Source organism: Scatophagus argus, chromosome 4 (assembly GCF_020382885.2).
Source record: "Scatophagus argus isolate fScaArg1 chromosome 4, fScaArg1.pri, whole genome shotgun sequence".
Lineage (NCBI taxonomy): Eukaryota > Metazoa > Chordata > Actinopteri > Scatophagidae > Scatophagus > Scatophagus argus.
In genome coordinates, this window is record NC_058496.1 from 21,781,937 (window position 1) to 21,800,495 (window position 18,559).

An 18,559-nucleotide genomic window follows, 5' to 3' on the forward strand; every position below is an offset into this window, starting at 1 on the left:
AATGCAATTTCTACTTTCCAGAGTCCAGACGGCGAGCACGACTCTCAACTTTATCCCTTCAGCCTAATGCTGAATGACAGATAGTAAAAGCAAAGGAACCCTGAAGAGTCAATTTGGAACTGGAGTGGCATTTCAAACCCTGCTGCTAAAATGTTAGAGAGAGGGGGAAGGAAAAAAAAAAACGTTCACTCAGACACCAAACTCAGTTCTGGAAGCTCTTCCCTCAGAAAAGCAAAGCAGCTTTGCCTGAGATGGTGTTCAGAGGCTGAAAATGATGAGACGCCTCTCAGAGCTGTTGCTGAATGAGACCGCCACCGACGCCTTTTTCAGATTGGTGACAGTGATTGAATTTGAATAGTGCGTGCGCACGTGTGTAAATGCATTTGCACATTTTATTTATTCCGTCGCGTGTGTGAAAGGACTCATGTGCTTTCGTATTCATAGGTCTTTGAACACAAACACATTTTGTGCTGATACGCATGCATTTAGAGCTTAAACCTTCAGTTGATTTGCAACAATGTTGTTTCCATCATTTTTCATGTTACTACCCCAAACATTGTCTGGGTTCAACTCTTCAAATATGAGGCTTTGCTGTTTTTTTCACATCTTGTGGGATGTCCCAGCAAGTTTTCTGGCTCCAATCCTAATCTGAGCCTTTTAATGTTTTCTGTTGATAACAAGTCTGATCCAATACTTCTATTTACCTTATGCTCGATTAAATATGTACCTGACTCACCGAAATGGCAGCTATAGACTATTAAATTTGGCACACCTTACTTTTCACAAATACTGAAGATCCTGTTTGAAAAAAAAGTTGATGAGCTTAAATTACTGAAGATGACTGGAATAGAATGTGACTCCTGAAATTAATATGATGTGATCCCCTGGAATGAAGACGTATCACTCTGTAGGATTTGCGGAAGCTCCAAGAACACTGATATAGCGTTAACAGGTGAGCGTCGTTCATAAAGTTACTTGCAGAACCAACGTTAATCAGCTGACATCTTCCACCAGCTACAGCATCATCTATTTAACCAGTGAAATACAGCTACACCCTGAATTTTTTTTGCACTGTTGTTTGATGATAAGGAATAAAAAGGACTAATGAAAAAAACAGTTCATCTTGCAAACCTTTCCTTCTGAACGCACACCAAACAAGCATTCACCCACTCTAATTTTACTTGGATTATGCAGCGAAATGCTGAATTGGACAAAACACAGTAGAATGTAGTGAAGAAAGTATAAGAATTTGATCAGCTTCATTTACACTGATACACTCAAATATGCCTGCATTGGCCCATATTCAGAAATTTAACATACAAACTGACTTATCAGCCAATCAAGAAAATAATCAGAAATGAATCGATAATAAAAACAAATCTGCGTAAAGGATATGTGCACAGGTGCACTGTTGGCTGCATGCATGCAGGGCTAACAGACTGTAAGTCCCGGAGATGAATGCAAAGACAGAATCACTGCTGCTGGTGAATGTGTACAGCGCTGCGTTCACAACCACAGCGCTGAGCTGTAACCCAACGCTTGACACTGGCGTTCACCCCGAGCGGCATGGGCAACACAGGAAATCTCCACCCCCACACCCCCACCCTCCACCATCCGCCTCCCCTGAGCTGCTCAGTTACAGCACAGCACAACTCTCCTGGGCCCCAGCTGAGGCAGCTAGCAGTGGACTGTAACACTCAAATCCCAATGGAGCGTGTGCACCCTGTGGCATCGGTAAACATAAACACTAGCGGACATGTTCATGCACGTATGTGCAAAAATTCAACGCATAAGCATGAGCACACATGCACTCCACATATCTGCCATAACGGGTTCAAACACACATACAAGGAATGTGCATTGCCCTGTGTGTGTGTGTGTGTGTGTGTGTGTGTGTAATCCTGGTGCATTGAAATTCCTGCAGCAGCCTACACAGCACATGTGCACACACGCACACACACACACACACTTTGACTTTCTAAACCAAAACACATGTGGAGGGTAATGCGATTACATGGCTCTTTGACAAGAAAACACTTCCTTGCTCAGCTATAACGCCAGCAGTGACGCAGGAAAAGAGGGAGAAAAACTCTCCTAAACAACAACAAACAGAAAAGAAACAGAGCAGCAAGGTCACACAAGTATTTGTCACCTAGTTTAAACAAATCAGGCTGGAGGGTGAGGAGGGTGGTGGTGGTGGTGGTGGAGAAAAAACTCCAGCCATTTTATCCCCGCTGCCGCCATCCAAACTCATTCTGTCAGCCTCTGAGTCACATTATTTATAAGGCAGGGAGACAAACTATTGACCTCGCCTCTTTTCTCCACAGCATCAGCTGACTCTGACACTGACAAGGACGCTTGGGGGAAGAATGCAAGATGGGAGAGTCGGGGAGAGAGTTCATGTAAGAGGAGGAAGAAGGAGAAAAGTGGCAAAGGAGAGAGAGAGAGCGGGGCGGGAGTGAGGAATGAAACATCTTGTTATTAACATTTCAACAAGAGTTTTCGGTTCCTCTCAGCAGATTGGGGAGCTATTTTGAAAATATTCATACAGCCACAGTGGATGTGAGGATAACTTTGGGTGTGACCTTACAGTGTTTTGTGTTGAGTTAAATGAGTTAATATTTGATTTAAAAATTAGAAAACAAGAGTGGGAACTTGACCAGGCAGTCGATGCAGGATTTTGACACAGTTTCACTTCTGAGTTTCTCAGTTCAGTCATCACCAAACGCACTGAGGTTCTGAGTGATGCATGAAAAAAGTTTACCTTTCTTGACTTCTATGAGTCAATCTCTAGATTCTGCTATTCAGTCTTCTATCTTTACATCAGTACTTAACCTGCAAAATAACACATGAAAACAGGCCTGGAAAAAGTGGGTCAGATGTACACAGCAGTGATCGAATAGGACATCATCTGCTACTTATCAAGTTCACTGCACTGGTGAAGAAAGTACAGTGTAAGGTATGTGCTGGGTCAACATAATATTTCATGTTTATTATTTTTCTTTCTTTTTAATAGTGTTTCAAATATACTGAGCCAGCAAAGAATTCAAGCTTATTCAACTTAGAAGAAGAGTCTGTCACATACAATCATGCTCAGTAAAACATAATGAAACTTGTTCTCTGCATTTAAGCCATCCCTGGGGAGCAGTGGGCAGGCACCATCCAGCGGCCTGGGCCCAACTCCAGCTCTTAGTCAAGGACACCAGAGAATCCACCTAATATGCAGGTTTTTGATGATGGGGGAAACCATCAGAGCACCCGGAGGAAAGCCACGCAAATACGGGGAGAGCATATAAGCTCCACATGGTAAGGCCATGCTCCAGCAGGGAATCAAATACAAGAAGTTCTGGTAGTGAGGCGAGAATGCTAACCACACAGTTTAGAATGTCTGCCTTCCTATTTGTGCACTGCCAAAAACCCAACACTTAGATCAAGTCAAATCCTGTGAACTGAGGCCAAAAGGCCAAACACCAGTATTTGAAATATCCACTGAATGTGGTCAAATGACTAAACTCATCCAACCATTAAGGACAGAATCTCTGTCTGTCTGTCTGTCTGTCTGTCTACCTGTCCTTTAATTTTCTCAACAACTGTTCATCAGATTGACTTCACACCTGGCAGGTGTATTGCTCAGGGCAGTGTTGAGCGTGAAGTAGTTTGTACAGGTTAAATTACTGAGGATTATTACATTTTGACAGAGCTTTTTCATTTTAAACAGCACAGCTTTTCAAGCCTTTACAGTAGGACACTTGCATTCAAATTGCACTGTAAATCATCTCACATGATGGGTGGGGTGGGGTGAACTTTTTCTAGTTCAGGTGTTTTCCTATTTTGACATTCAAATACTACTTTAATCTATTTTGAAAAAAGTTTTGAAGGTTAACACTCTTTCGAGGGTTTTCAGTCAACCAGACAGACACAATCCAGTCACCAGTTCAACCACTAAAACCACAAACCCTCATCACCAGCATGGGTCTGGAAACTGATCCTACTCCCAAATAGCACTGCTCACTCCCAACTGCGCTCCAGACCGTGGGAAACAAAAGCAAAACCAAAAACAATAACAACAGTCAAGTCGGTACAGCCTTCCTCGCAAGCACAAAAGAGGTGAAATCATGATGTGACACAATTATCATAATGATATCCAAATGAAAACGTGCACTAAAGCCACAGCTGTACATAGAACCAAAGCCTTAAAATTACCCAGAACCATCACTGCTACAAAGCTGCTGAGCATGCTGTGATGATTCAGTGACAGCAGACTGAATACACTTTAAAGGAGCTGCTCTCTGTTGAGCTGACACCATACTAAAGGCACTAAGACAGTCAACACACCTGTCCCAGTAGTGGGTCAGTAATATTAATGCACACAGCACAGTCAAATATTACATAAGACCTACAACTTTATTTTAGAGTGTGGTCGAGAGCCCACAGATTTAGTGGAACTGGGGAAAGAAATTATTTCAAACTGATAGAGGGGCACCAGGAATTCAAACCATATACTTTTCAGTTTAGTTGTGTTTCACTCAGCGTCTTTAAGCTTGAATAAGTAGTTGGAACAAGCCAATAAAGAAGACATACTAATATCAAGACAGTGTGGAATAATAAAAAGGTCTGGCTGGTCTTGGTACATTCAAGAGTCATACCTTAAATTCTGTACACACAGACAGGCTCTCATAAGTTTTCAATGATTTTTTTTGCAGATGTTTTGAAATTTCTTGTGTGGTTATGTGGTCTGTTTATATTTAAATGTGATGTTAATCTCAACACTGATGATTTGTTAAAGTAAAACTCATCTCTTCCTGTTCTCTACCATTGCAGTTTCATCTTATCTAATGCACTTTATTTTTATCAATTCATTTGGTGTAAATCATAATGCGACAGTTTTGAAAGTGTTACACAAACTGATATTGTTCTGATTATTAAGACTGAAATTTGTGAAATGTAACAAATTTGTATCAGGGATGCAACTAATGATTATTTTCACTATTAATTAATCTAGCAATATTATATATATATATTTTCATAATTAATTGATTAATTGTTTTGTCAATGAAGTGTTAAAAAAAACTGAGTACTCATCACAGTTTCCCAGAGCCCAAACTGAAGCCTTCAATTGGCTTTTATTGTTCAATCAACAGAATCTAAAACCATGATAAATGACCAGAAATACCAGTAAACCCCTACATCTAAAATAACATTTTTGTGTAAAAAAATGACTGAAATGAATAACTGATTGTCAAAATAGTTGGCAATTAACAGTCTTTCTATTGACTGATCAGCTAAGTATCTAATCATTGCACCTCCAAGGGACACACGTACTTACTTTGCACCATATGTGCCAAATTATTGTCTCTCTTTGAGACAGCTTTTCAAAAGCTCGGGAAATTGAAATAGTTAACCTCCCTGAGAGCGTTCTGATACCACATATTGGGAATCAGTGGAGATTCCATTCAAATGAAGGGTTTTCCATTGACAAAAGGTGGAAACCAATTACACAGTAATGATCCAATCAAACACAACAGACCAAATCAACTGCAGGTAAATGACACTGACGAGACATCCTTACACTCTGCTCGCGATAGAGCCTTATGTTGGCAGTCCGTCAAACCAACAGTTTAGTCCAGAATGAGATATATTTACATCTACTGGCCAGATTGCTGTGTAATTTGGTGTGGATATTGGTACCGAGAGGATGACACCTAATTAATTTCATGACCATTAGTCTAGCAACGTAATCAGCACAAATTTTCCCCCTGACAAACCCCCTTTGGTGCATAACGAGATATTTCAAAAACTAATGGCCAGACATTCATAATAAAAATGTAAACGTTCATCATTCCCAGGAGATGAATTGTAATGCATGCCATCTAACTGAGAGAGCAGACCTGAGAATTTATGTACATACTGTATACAACGAGGCACATGTAATATTATCAAAATACTTAAAAAAATACTTATAAAGCTAACTTATTTTGTAATCTGATGTCAAGTTTTTAGGGATGTACCAATGAATGAAACAGATTGAGTAGTGAATGCCATAGCACTGAAACATCCTCCAGTGTTTTATGAGTAGTGACAGCATAAGCATCGGGTTATTCCAATAAGCCAGTGTTGATCAAAATATCCCGATTGCCCCCTGGTGACTGGCTATCGGTCAGAAATCCTGCAGCCAGGTCCCGCAAAAGCAGATGGTAACCTGGAGAACGTCTGATCTGCAGCAGCCAATCGCATTCAGGATGGTGTCAACAGCATAAAACTGAACACTGTAATATTCAGTTGGAAATCAATATTATTTATGCATAGAGTCCATAGCAGGGGGGCTACTGACCCTAGCGTGACAACTACATCACCCATCTAGGGACTGGATTAGAAACCATCAGCAACCAGGGAGATATGATGTGAACCAGCTGTAAGTAGAATGATCTATATACTATATCTGTAAACTCTAATCAGTTGTTAAAAGGAGACACTGCAACTTTTCTCACTAACAGCTCAAGAGTCTGGTGAAATTTGCTGGAAAACTGCCCTTGGCCCAAAATTATTTTTGGTGACAAATAATAAACAAACACAACGTAATTATTCAGGCTTGACAGAGATTTGATTGTCCAGAGTGACTCCTAGCTATTATTGCAATGCTTCTCATTATTGTTTTCATTATTACTGGCTACATCTGCATATTACATTGGATGACCATATCCCCTCTGCTGTTTGTTCTATATGGGTGTAATTCTCTGCTATGGCCCTGCGAGCGTGGGCTGATGCCAGTGTTCCCTCTGCCTAGTCTGCATACAAATTAGAGTCTGATTAACAGCAATGCAAGGAGACATTACATATATTGGGAGATGGTTGTTTCTCTGGAATAAGGCTGACCTGACCCTGGGAGGGTCTGTTACATTCACAAACACACTAGATCTCTGGTTAGACATGTTCACTTTGCACTCCTCAATCATTTCACAGTCGTAAGTATGAGCAAGCAGGGGAACTATGAGCAGACCTCCCATGTTGATTGGGAATATTATGTGACCACCTGCTCTGAGGCTGTAACTGATCTGCAACCAGTTAAAGTGTGCCGCTTTGCCAATTCCATGTGAATGTGTGATTAATGATGGGCCATGAATGCGACTGTGCTCCTGAGTTTGTTTTCTTCCGCCAGTACAGGCACTAGCTTAGCATTAGCTTGTAGCTGGAGCAGTACACAGTGAGGAGAGGAAAAAAAAAATACATTGCCAGAGCACAGGCAATTAACTCATCCATCCTTGGCAAAACTCAGCAAAAATCATCAGCAGTCTGCAAAACTGTTTCCACCAGTATAACGCTGGTTACTCTCATACTTGTCAGTAATTACAGAAGTACACCCCTAGTGTTCAATGCAAGGAAACACATTCCTTTATGGATGGACTGATATGTCACCTGATGCATCTAATTATTTTACATCACGTCACTCTTCCAGTCTTAACCATCTCTCAATATACAGAGAAGATGCAGTTCCTAATTTATATTAAAGAATATAGAACATTATATATTAAATGGTATTCTGACCAACTGACCAATATTACCAACATGACTAAAAGGAGTTTTACAGAATAATAAATTAATTTGCTTGCTCAGCGGTGCTACAATGTCCAGTTAGTAATCGACCAAATTTCTTGCAAACCTTGAATTTGCTAAGGAAGATACATTTGTTAGAAAATGTATTTATCCATTAACATGTCCTTCCTTTAACCATGAAGACACACACGGAAGCTTTATTCTTGTTTACACTAGAATTAAATATAGTACATACATCCTGATAGATAATGTAGACAATAAGAGCCAGACAGGAATAGAGTCTCTTTTCCATTCGCTTCTCCTTTCTTCTCCCCGACTAACAACACTGCACTACACAGAAGAACTGGGGAAAGCAAGGAGGGATCAACAGTTCATCTTGTTTGAATAAATGTCTTCAGGCATCCGATCCCACTGAAGCTCTAGGTCACAGACTGCAGCACAGCATTGTATCGATGCAGGTTCAGTCGCCATTAACCAAGGCTCTGCTAATGACTTGCCGGCAGAAGAAAAATCTGTTCACAACTCACACATTTTTTTTATCCTCTATGCATGTGGTACATTAGCATCAACATGTACTTGAGAGTCTGTACTTGAGTTTGTCTGCCTGCGTGTGGGTGTGTGCCTCTCTCTGTGTGTGAACCACACTACAGTCAGGATGTCTGTTTTAAGCCATTCGTTGTAGGCTGATTAACTTTGACAGGCTGCCTCTCGGACCCACCACAAACACAAGCAGTAAAGAAACCAGGCAGCATTTTCACCACAGCAGAGTCTTCCCATGCAGTCTTGACTGGTTCCTCTCTAGATTTTGGCCATTCTAATGCACTAAAACTAAACTAAAATCACTGCGTACTGACTACAAAAACTGCCCAACTGAATCATGATTTCTTTGTTTAACAGGGCTTACAGAAAAAAAAGAATACCGTAATGCCATGCTAAATTCTTGCCTGATGAATCAGTAATCTGTTTGTATTTCTCATATGAACTGGAACTGAACCTGAATGAGGCAGCTTTGCATGCTCACAGGTGGCCAAAAGCGATAACTGTAACAGCAAACATCATTCAACATGACGCCAGGTTTACCAACCCAGTCGGTCGGCAGGGCTTCACACCAAAGAGCAAGAGATAAAAGGTCTAAGGCAGGGGAGTCGAGCATTTTATGCACAAAACACATACTCACTCAGAGGTGAGTGCTGTGAATTATTTAATAATTAAAGGTGATGTTATCCATATGGCTAATTACCAGATGTCAGGCAAAGTAAACTGTTGTTGAAGGACTGTGACTGTAAGCCATGTTACGTATACAGCGTATGGTTAAAGAGCTTTCAAAAAACAGCTCCAACAACTGCTGTGTTTTGCAGAAATCTCCAGAGACAGAGCACTGCAAGTTGTTAATCTTGTTTCACATACTAACACTGAGTAAGCCCTGCTCATATTCGAGCTGTATTATACTACAGGAGAGAAGAAATAATATTTTAATACTCTTTAGTCATACTATTCATATCAGACATCAGAGATGCCTTTGAGCGATTTGGGTATTTTGAAATGTACAGTCTTAAAAATATATTATGAGCAGCTGTCAATATTGTGCAACCTGATTCATCAGTATCTCCTATGATGTCACACTTCCCCACTGAGAACAAGACAACTTGAATGTGAACTTTTTATCATGTGGAATTTTACCTTTTTCACTAATAAATATCAACTTCAGCTTAGACCAGACAGTGTTGTAAACTACAGAATCTGGTGAATTGCAGGCAGATAAATGATAGCCTCTAGTACTAACAAAGTTATTATCTGGCGACTGAGGCTGCACAAAGTGATAGTCGCACTGGTCTGGTCTCATTTCCTTCACTTTGGAAAGTAATATGATGGTGCAGCAAGAGGCATTATCATGTTTGGATATAACCAGGATGAAAGAAAGAAAGCTGGGTTGAAGTTGAAGGAACTGAAAAATGTTTTCCTGGATCAACCACTTTTTATGTACCAACTTCTGACAAAAAAAAATGGACCAACGTTATATGAGCTGTAACAGTGCAGCCACAAGTAAAACAGATGGAAAAAGGTCCAACAGTCTACACACCTCGGGTACCTTTAGCCTTCTACAATGCAAAGTGCACTGTGGACAGAAAGAAAAGAGGCATGTTTAATGCATAGTTGTGTGGAATCTGTTTAAATGCCACATAAGGATCCAATTAGATTAAGGGCTTCCTACAGCCAGCTGGTGAATTGGGTAGTGTAGCAGACACAATTTTCAGTAAGAGGACAACACACAACAGTCTCATTAGTACAATATATAGATTTCAGTCTCTTTTTCTACTAAGAACACTGAAGGTAAATCCAAAGAGTAAGTAAAGGTGAGAAATAAAAAAATAAGAAAGAAAAAGAAAGAAACAAAGAGATAGAACTACAAAGTGAGAGGAATCAAACTAGCACCGAAAATCACCCAAACTCCACACTGTTCACTTGACAGCAGTGCCTTGCAGGTTAAATAACCAGAGCCAGCACTCTATCAGGCTGCTTTTGTGAGCACGTGCCCCCCACCACCCTTCTTTTCACCCTCACTTTCCTCAACTCTGACAAGCTTTCACTTGTGCTGCTTCTGAACAGAAACACCATTGTGCCTTCTACAGCAAACAATGCCTGCTGTTTTAGCTGAAGGGCCCAAAAACACGCATTAGCTCACTTTACCCCTGTTGTCTCCTGAAGATTCCTGTCACGGATCTGGTTGCAAAGCCAATAAGTAAAACCGGACTGGTTATTGTCGGTCCTGGGTATGCCACACTGTCAAGTGGGCAGCGTGCTGCTGAAGTGCCCTTGAGGAGGAACCCTGAATGTCTTGCAGCTTTGGAGGTGTTGGCCTGCACTTAGATCTTACTGTCAACAGCCTCAGTTGAGAAAAAAAATGGTAAACCTTCACCCTTTAAAGTCCTGCTTCCCCTTAAATCATGGTAGCAGTATGTTGTATCAATGTTCAACAACAGCACAGACCATACCAAGCCTGCCCTTGGTTTTAACATTCCTGCCTGCAGCTATAGAGGCTTGAAAAGGCCTCCAGAGGTATGTGACCCTCAGTTACATTTATCTGCTTCAGAACTGATAAAGGCCATGCCACAGGCTACCAAAATGACTGGCAGCTACTAGAAATACAGGCTTGCTCAGTCAGTCATGAAACACAGCTGTATGTCTTATCAGTGAACAGAAGAGCAGTAAATGATAAGGAGAGGCAGGGGCAATGGATAAATTAAGAGTATCATGTTCAAAATACTCATTTGAACAGGTTTTATTATGGGGGGAGGGGTCACAAAAAACTAAATGTCAAAGTTTCATTTAGAGTTGTACTTTTGTTTCATGAAATTGATCAAATTTTGGAATTAAATCTTTTAAAATGCAACATTTGCATTCTCATTACCCAACTGAGTTACTAACTAGCTGGCAGACTGGCTAAGTGGTGTCTGACTGAGTGACTGATTGACAAGCTGAGTGTGCACACTCACTGACAGACTTAATAATTAAATATATAACTCCAAAATGAACTGGTTGCTCTGTTCTGGGTGGCACCACCCTTCACATACACACATACTCACACACTGAAACCCACCACCCCTTCTGTGTGCCTGTCAGAGTCTGTAACCGTTTTCCACCTCTTGTATTATTGTGCAAATTGAAACGCCAAGGAGAGCAATTCACACACAAACACACGGACCTCGCGGTGTGTGTGAGTGTTTGTGTGTGCGATGAGCAGGGAGGGGGCTGCCTCCATCTCCCTCTCAGCGTCTTGGCAGGCGGGAAGGGGAAATATGATTATCCAGTGGGGGAATTGCTTCATCAACACCTGGAGCAGATAAATGAAAATAGGAGGATTTATGTACTGAGAACAAGCTTACCTCTGCTGCCAGGAAGCAATTAAGCAGGAAGCTGGAATACTACCCCCCCATACTCGTTTAACACCAGTGGCACATTTGGAGAACTGATGGTGAGCCTTGGGAAAGGCCGACTGGAATAGGGGGAAGGTATTCATTCCCACAAAGTGTCCCATTAACAGTTCGAAGTGTTAGGACCTCATTTGACTCTGTGTTAGGAAGAAGGTATGGATGTTCGCCTCCCATGTAGCTACAACAGGCCAACATGCTGTGACCTCTGAGAAGTGCAAATTTTGAATATAATCATCAGAGTGATGTGTAGTTTAAACTTGTAAAGTGCTGTCATACTTTTCATATCAATCCTGATGCTTTAAAGACCCATACTGGTAAGTTAAAACGTCTTGCTTTGTATTTTCTATGTAATATGTCATACAATCCTTGCAAACATTCATTTTAACGCATCTAAATTTTTACTGTATCTAGTGCCTGCCTCTTAACAGCAGGACACCGACAAGTTGAGGACCAATGAGCATACATGTAACCTATGTTGAATATGTGAGATGGTCACGATAATGACACACTGGCATATAAAAGTGAACATTTTCTATGTAACTTGTTGCAAACGGTGCTTGATGGTTTGGTTTAAGGAACGGCATCAGCTGCTCATTAACCACATATTGTGAAAACGTGAAACTGGGGTGAGGTCTATACTGAGTAGTTTCATAAAATATCAAAATTCAACACATATTTCATTTACTCACGCAGTACGATAGGTGTTGTACCTTCTCAAGAGTTACATCTGCTGCACGGTAGTCTGCACAGCCGGTCCTTGTATGATGAGGAGGGTTCCTTAACTGAGATTAGTTAAACTGAAATTACAGTAACTAATTTTGAGTTAAAGTAGCACTTCAAAGCAAAAGCAAGTATGTCACCTAACAAGCCAACAGCTGTAAAATTGAAAGATTTTATTCCAAAATTGCCCTTTTAATAGAATTCGCTCCCAACTTAATGGCTCGATTTGTCAGGCAAAAAAATATGCTTTCTGTGCCTGAGTATTTTAAACAGCAGATGGGAAACTAACTTAAATCACTGATTTAAGAAATGAGCATAGTTAGTCTGCCAGTTTAAGGTTTGTGTGGTATTCTTGTGGTTTCCACTAATGATGGAGTCTGACATTTTGTTTGCAGACAATATGAAGCTGTGGGCTGATGAATAACACGCCATGAATTCCATCAGAGGCTAAATATGCTGTTTATGCCAATTCTCAGACATTGGGCAAGCTGGTGGATGTGCCAAACATCGGTATTTAATGAGTGTTGGACATTAGGGGCTGGTACAGAATGCTCTCCCTCTGAACCTGGTTGAAACACAGGCTTGAATCCAAGCATGTGCCCACCATGCTGATATATCCTACAGCAAGAGCCTTTCATTTGAATAATGTCAGATTATACAATGGAAATTAAGTTAAGTGTGGTCTTCCTTTATTCACAGAACCAAATAAATTTAATATACCACAGAAATGTTTTCTTTTACTGCAGACACTGACCCAGAAGGGCAATCATTCTAGTGCCTCAATCAATAAAAATCACATACTGTATCCATAAAAACGATTTCTTGCCCGGCTAACACGATAAAAACATTTTGGTTTGAATTGCAGGTTATCAATATTTTGTGTCAATGTTTAAAATACTGGAATTCCAGAAGAATTAAGCATTCCAGGTTTTCACAAGGATGAGCCGTGGGAAACAGAACTTAGGACTAATCCGGGATACCACAACTGCTGCTACTGTTCCTGTTTTTAACACAAACATGCTCAACATGTTCTCAGCAGAATCGATTTGGTTTAACGGTTTCCGACAGTAAAAAAAAAAAAATGCACCATGACAGTCACCGGCCTCTGTCCACTTTTTAATTACAGGCGATACCTACATATCATAGAATCCGTGAGGCTATGAATAGCAAAGTATTTGAACGACAGAGGGCTAAAGTAGCTGCTATGCTACGAGGCTGAGAGATGCGGAATGCAAACAGTAGCTTTGGCAGAGTTCTGTTTATGTTCTCTCGCTCTCACACGCTGCCTGTTTTCTTTATTGACTCAACAACTGGCCTTGTGCTCAGCCTCGGAGGTGTGTGTGTAGGTGTGTGTGTAGGTGTGTGTGTGTGTGTGTGTGAGTGAGTGTATAATTTCGATCTCATTCCACACCCCGGGTAAAGCCCTCCTGGCTCTAAGGTGCCTGTCATCGTTTCAGATGTACTGACAAAGCAGCCCCTCTGAAATGAGCCGTGTGGTCTGTTTGCAAGAGGAGAGCAGATGCATTTTACTGCCTTTGATCTATGAGTAAACAACCGGCGGACTAAAAAGAAAAAAAGGGAGAAGTCATCAGTGGATGTGCGTGCAGTCTATAGAGTGTATAAGGAAAGAGAGCAGTCAGAGCGAGGACAGTACAGCAGACAAACTCTGATGATACTTTTCTTTGGCAGATCAGTAAGTCAGATCTCCCTGTGGGTGACGGAGCTTGTCCTGCCCTTGCAGGTTTTACTGCAGTGGCAATGTTACATATGCCTTATTATATATCCCATTATATTTCAAACACATTCTCCTTCCTCACTCTCACGCAACATTGACTTTCACAGACGTTCAGAGGACTCATAATGTGATGAGAGTCTGAGTCAGCAACAGGTCGAGCCTGTTAAAAACTGATGATACGTGCATACAAACTGCAGGCAAACTAAAGGCTAAAACCTGCTTCCTGAACAACACCCATATGGGGGTTCAAAGTCCAGTAACCATGTTTATGGAAGTTCCAATTATGTTAAATAAGGATTCAACTTGAAAAGGGTTTAGTGTTGCCCCTGATAACCCACCCTTTTGTAAAGATGAGTGCTTAAGTAAAACACACTTGAAGAAATCTGTCATCTGTTCTAATAGACACCTTGGAAAAGTCTGTCTCTTGTAATTTAAATGAAAACTGTGACAAAAAAACATTGTCTCAGTTGCTGTCTTTTTTAATAAATACTGAAAATCAGACTCAGGCAGAAATCACGTTCACAGATGCAGTAATATTTTACAGGTTTTTTTTTTATATAATAAGTTATAATAAGTCACAGCAACAATAGGGGGTATTTGCATAAAAATCCAGATTTTTCTGCATTTGAACAAAATTGGAAATATTCTGGTTATTGTAAGCACACAACTCCACTAAACATGCTGATATAACTTGAGTCCAGTCATTTTAATGTAGTAATATTACACATACCTTGAAATGGACCTCACAATGGATCAGGTAAAGTGTCCCACAGCCATTTTATCAGGAGTGGATAGAATGAACAGCGTAAACATTTGAGTGAGGGCAATAATCAGCCTGATACGGCGACGTGCGGTAGGTGAAAGGACATCACTTTATCAGCAATGACAAACTTCACCTGCCAAACAAAGCCGTTCAAATTCCGTGAGCAAAGTGTGGCCGACGAGGTGCTTCATTACAGCTGACTAAAACTGAGTGTGGCAGCTCAGCCCAGAGTTGTCAGGCAGATGTCATCCAGACAGTGAATGGAGCAGAAGCGGCAGTGGGAAAGAGAGAAATTCCACATTGCATAACCGCCCTCTTATCTAAGCTCTATTATCTTGGCCACAGTTTGTTATATGGCTGCCAAAGCTATCACACAAAAACTGAAACAGTCCTTATTTGGCTTTGGCTGCCCCCACACATAAACACACAGACAGAGAGAAAAGGCTAAATGCTGCGAGTACAATCAACATAGCAGCAAACAATGAGCTGTAATAAATTGCAGACTAACATATCACCCTATCTTATTCCAGACTGGGAGCTGAGTGCTGAGCAATTATTGTCAGCATCACTTGGCCTATAAAGACTATTCCCCTCAGAGCTGGTGTTGTTAGCGAGTGTCGGTAACAGAAGAGCATGTCAACAACTGTTAACGCTAATTGCTTTCACACCAAGAGCGATCTATTAAGAAAACATGCAGCAAGACTCTGTGCAATGTCACGACTGCATGAGTCATGCTTTTAAAAAAACCAGGCCCACCATGAAAACATGACCACATGGGCTGGAGGCTGATTTGTAAATCTGCACAGTGTTTTGATGAATTCAAATTTGTGCCAGCGTTACCACGATGCTGAGTTCTCCCTGGGCCTATAAAAGTCTTAAATTATTGTATTATCCAAACTCATATCTTGAATAGAGTTGAATACTGCGTTCGAGTCTTTGATGTAGTGATTTCAGAAGTCCGGTGGTGTCCTACTAGTTCTTAAAGTGTGTTTTGTTCTACCTGGCAGAAAAATATACAAATTAATAAGACATTTTATATTACACATTTAACTTTTTTACTTTTATTTACATTAAATATAGGAGAATGTTCTGAGAAATGATAAAATCATCTGGTTGAAAAAGAGGGTGAGAAAGTGCTGTCTGTGGCTCAACTGTGCCATTGACAAATATTTTATCAGTATTTTAACTGAAGTCAACTGAACTTCATTTGTTTTGAGAAAACCAGATCAATACACTGCAATTCACATTTAGCGATAATAATTACCTTTTCAGTGTTTAAAAAATTACATTAAAGTGTGAGATTACGTCTATGTAGTTTTACAACTGTGGCCACAATGATGAATTGTTTCTAAAGACAGAGTTCAGTTTTCCCTTTAGGTGCTCAGCGAACGTTACTTCAGCTAACATTGTTGTTTGGTGGACAAAGAGAACAAGCTGCTGCTCAGCTCTGAACGCCCGGAAATTAGGTTCATTAAAATATTTATGGAATGACCCTAACTAATTTACTATCTGTTAGCTGCCAGTCAGTGCATGAGCACCGGGCTGAAGGAATAGTGTATTGTTATGCAAGATTGTTTCCTGACTTGACTATTGGCTAAGTAACAAAATAAATGTTCACACAGCTGATTGAATGTAAAAACGGGATGCCCGATAGCAGCACTGATCCTGCCCTTGATTTTAAGGAAATTGATGTTTAATATTTTCACAGTGTTGTGCCCTGGCTAAAACACTTTATGAGTGGTAAACTGATCTTTATTATAAAATGGTCACTTTGGTTTCCAGGAGAGCATTGTTAAAGATCAGCGTTTTTACTTTCCCCCACACGCACGCGACTCGGTAAGACCGGTCAACAGACCTTTGTGCTGAAGGAGTCTGCAAGGCTGGAAAAAGTGACCTACGCTCTCATGCAAACAAAATGTTGAAAAGGATTTCAAGTGATGTGAAGGCTGAAGCAAGCCAGGCTTTCAGAGCTCTCTGTCAGCGAAGGACATGCCTGAAAAGGAAAACAGCCATTACTTAATGAGCCACTTAAAGAGTGCCCTCTCTGTTTAGGTTTCATTATATTTATTGTAAATCCTTCACAGCCCTGGTCTGCTAGTCATTCATACAGACCTTCTGCGGCCAAGTACGCCATTATATATTAACCAAAATCACAGGGTTGGAAAATACCTCCGCTGAATGACAAATATGATTACTATGAAGTTATCTTCAAATAATTTCTTTTTCTCAAACTGCTCAAATGAAAATGCCTTTTGTGAACATTGTTTAACAACATGCATTAATCAAGCAGTTGAGGAACCGGAGAGGGGTTATGAAAGGCACAGAAGGGGTACAAATCAGCAGTGGATAATTACCGGGGAACCTTCTGACAGTGCAGCTCCTAATCCATCGCAGGCTGGGAGACAGCATCTTAATCACGGCATAATTACATCCTGTCATTCACCGAAATGAAAACACTGAGACAGGAAGATGGAAGACAGCTCAGGACAACAAGCAGGAAATGGATATATATGCCTACAACAAGTTTCCCACATGCTTTTATATGCAACTTAATATGTGTCAGCTCTGTTGTTCTGTCTGCACATTTCAGCAATTCCTCACAAGTCACAGTACCTGAAAACAAAGAGCCTCTTATTCAGAGGTTCTGGAGTCTCGATACATTCAGAATGTGGAGTGATGCCTCAAAATAGACAAATGACAGCTCTTCAAAAAGGACCCTTCAGGCTCAGCATGCATTTATCCCACTACTTCCATAAAAATATACCAGTGCTGCTGGCTGAAAGCCTCAGAAATTAAGAAAATACAGATACAAATGCATCCCTTTTCTGTCTGGTGCCTGCTAAGGCTGGTTACAGAAAATTTTTTTACAGAAAAGTTTTTGTGGTACTGACTAAATCTGCTCGGACCACTTACTTTGAAAACCGTCAGTTACCAAAAGCTGGGATCAAATGTGTGCTCTTTTTTGCACACGCTTTTTTCATTCACTTCTGGTGTCTTTGCTGAATTTTAATACCACAGAGTTCATGTGCTGCTGCTCGTGTTTAAATATTCCAACAAAACTTCTAGTCCGATCAATCAGGACTATCATCTAAAAAACAAAAAGTGAGAGGCAACCCTGCCTGGTGCCCTCACACATTAGTATATACTCCCCTTATACATTAACATCATTAGAGCTGACACTGTAAGTTGTTTAATCAATTAGTTGGTCAATAGAAAATTAATCACAACCAGTGCTGACAATCAATTTATCATTTAATTAACTGATTCATTCTTTGAGTCACTTTTCAAACATAAAGGCCAAAAAGTCACTGGTTGCAGATTCTCAAATATAAATCTGTGTGTTAATCTCCTCTGATGATGTATTAAATATCTTTGGATTTTAAACTGCCAGTCAAAAAAAGACATCCACTTGGGCTCTGGGGCACTGCAATGTGTCACTTTGTACTGACTATTTTCTTCAGGTGCCTTATATTTAGTGCCACAGAGATCCTCCACACCTGAGTATCTGTGTGGTTTTGTAGTCACAGAGGAGGCTTACAGAGTGATTGCCATGCTTTCAAATGCACACAGACACACTTCCATAGCACACTAGAACCTTCCTTTGGTGGATATATTTAGGTCACTGGTTGATGGCTTGGACAGATGCACAGTGGAGGTTCAGTCCTGTGCTTGTGTGTGTGAGAGAGAGAGGAGGTTTGTGAATGTGGCCATGCATTTATCAGCCATGCTGTCGCCTACAGTGTGTGACAGTTAGAGAGAGAGCCGGGGCCGGGGGGACGTCCCACTGGCATTAAGAAATCTCTCTCCGTGGGATGCATCAGCCAATGAGCAACGGAGCCTCAGGGGGCTGCCTTGTTA

At 40.7% G+C, this 18,559-nt stretch overlaps 1 protein-coding gene across 9 annotated transcripts in view; it reads right to left on the reverse strand.

Moving 5' to 3' along the window:
- fbrsl1 (fibrosin-like 1) overlaps nt 1-18,559 on the reverse strand; it is a 264,778-nt gene that overhangs the window by 240,852 nt on the left and 5,367 nt on the right. The window contains exon 1 of one of the 9 annotated variants that reach the window (XM_046385776.1): nt 14,669-17,561. The exons of the other annotated variants lie outside the window; for them this stretch is intronic. The gene's annotated coding sequence lies outside the window, so the exon portion shown is untranslated. Of the gene's footprint in view, nt 1-14,668; nt 17,562-18,559 lie in introns of those variants that run through there. 9 annotated transcript variants of the gene reach the window in all.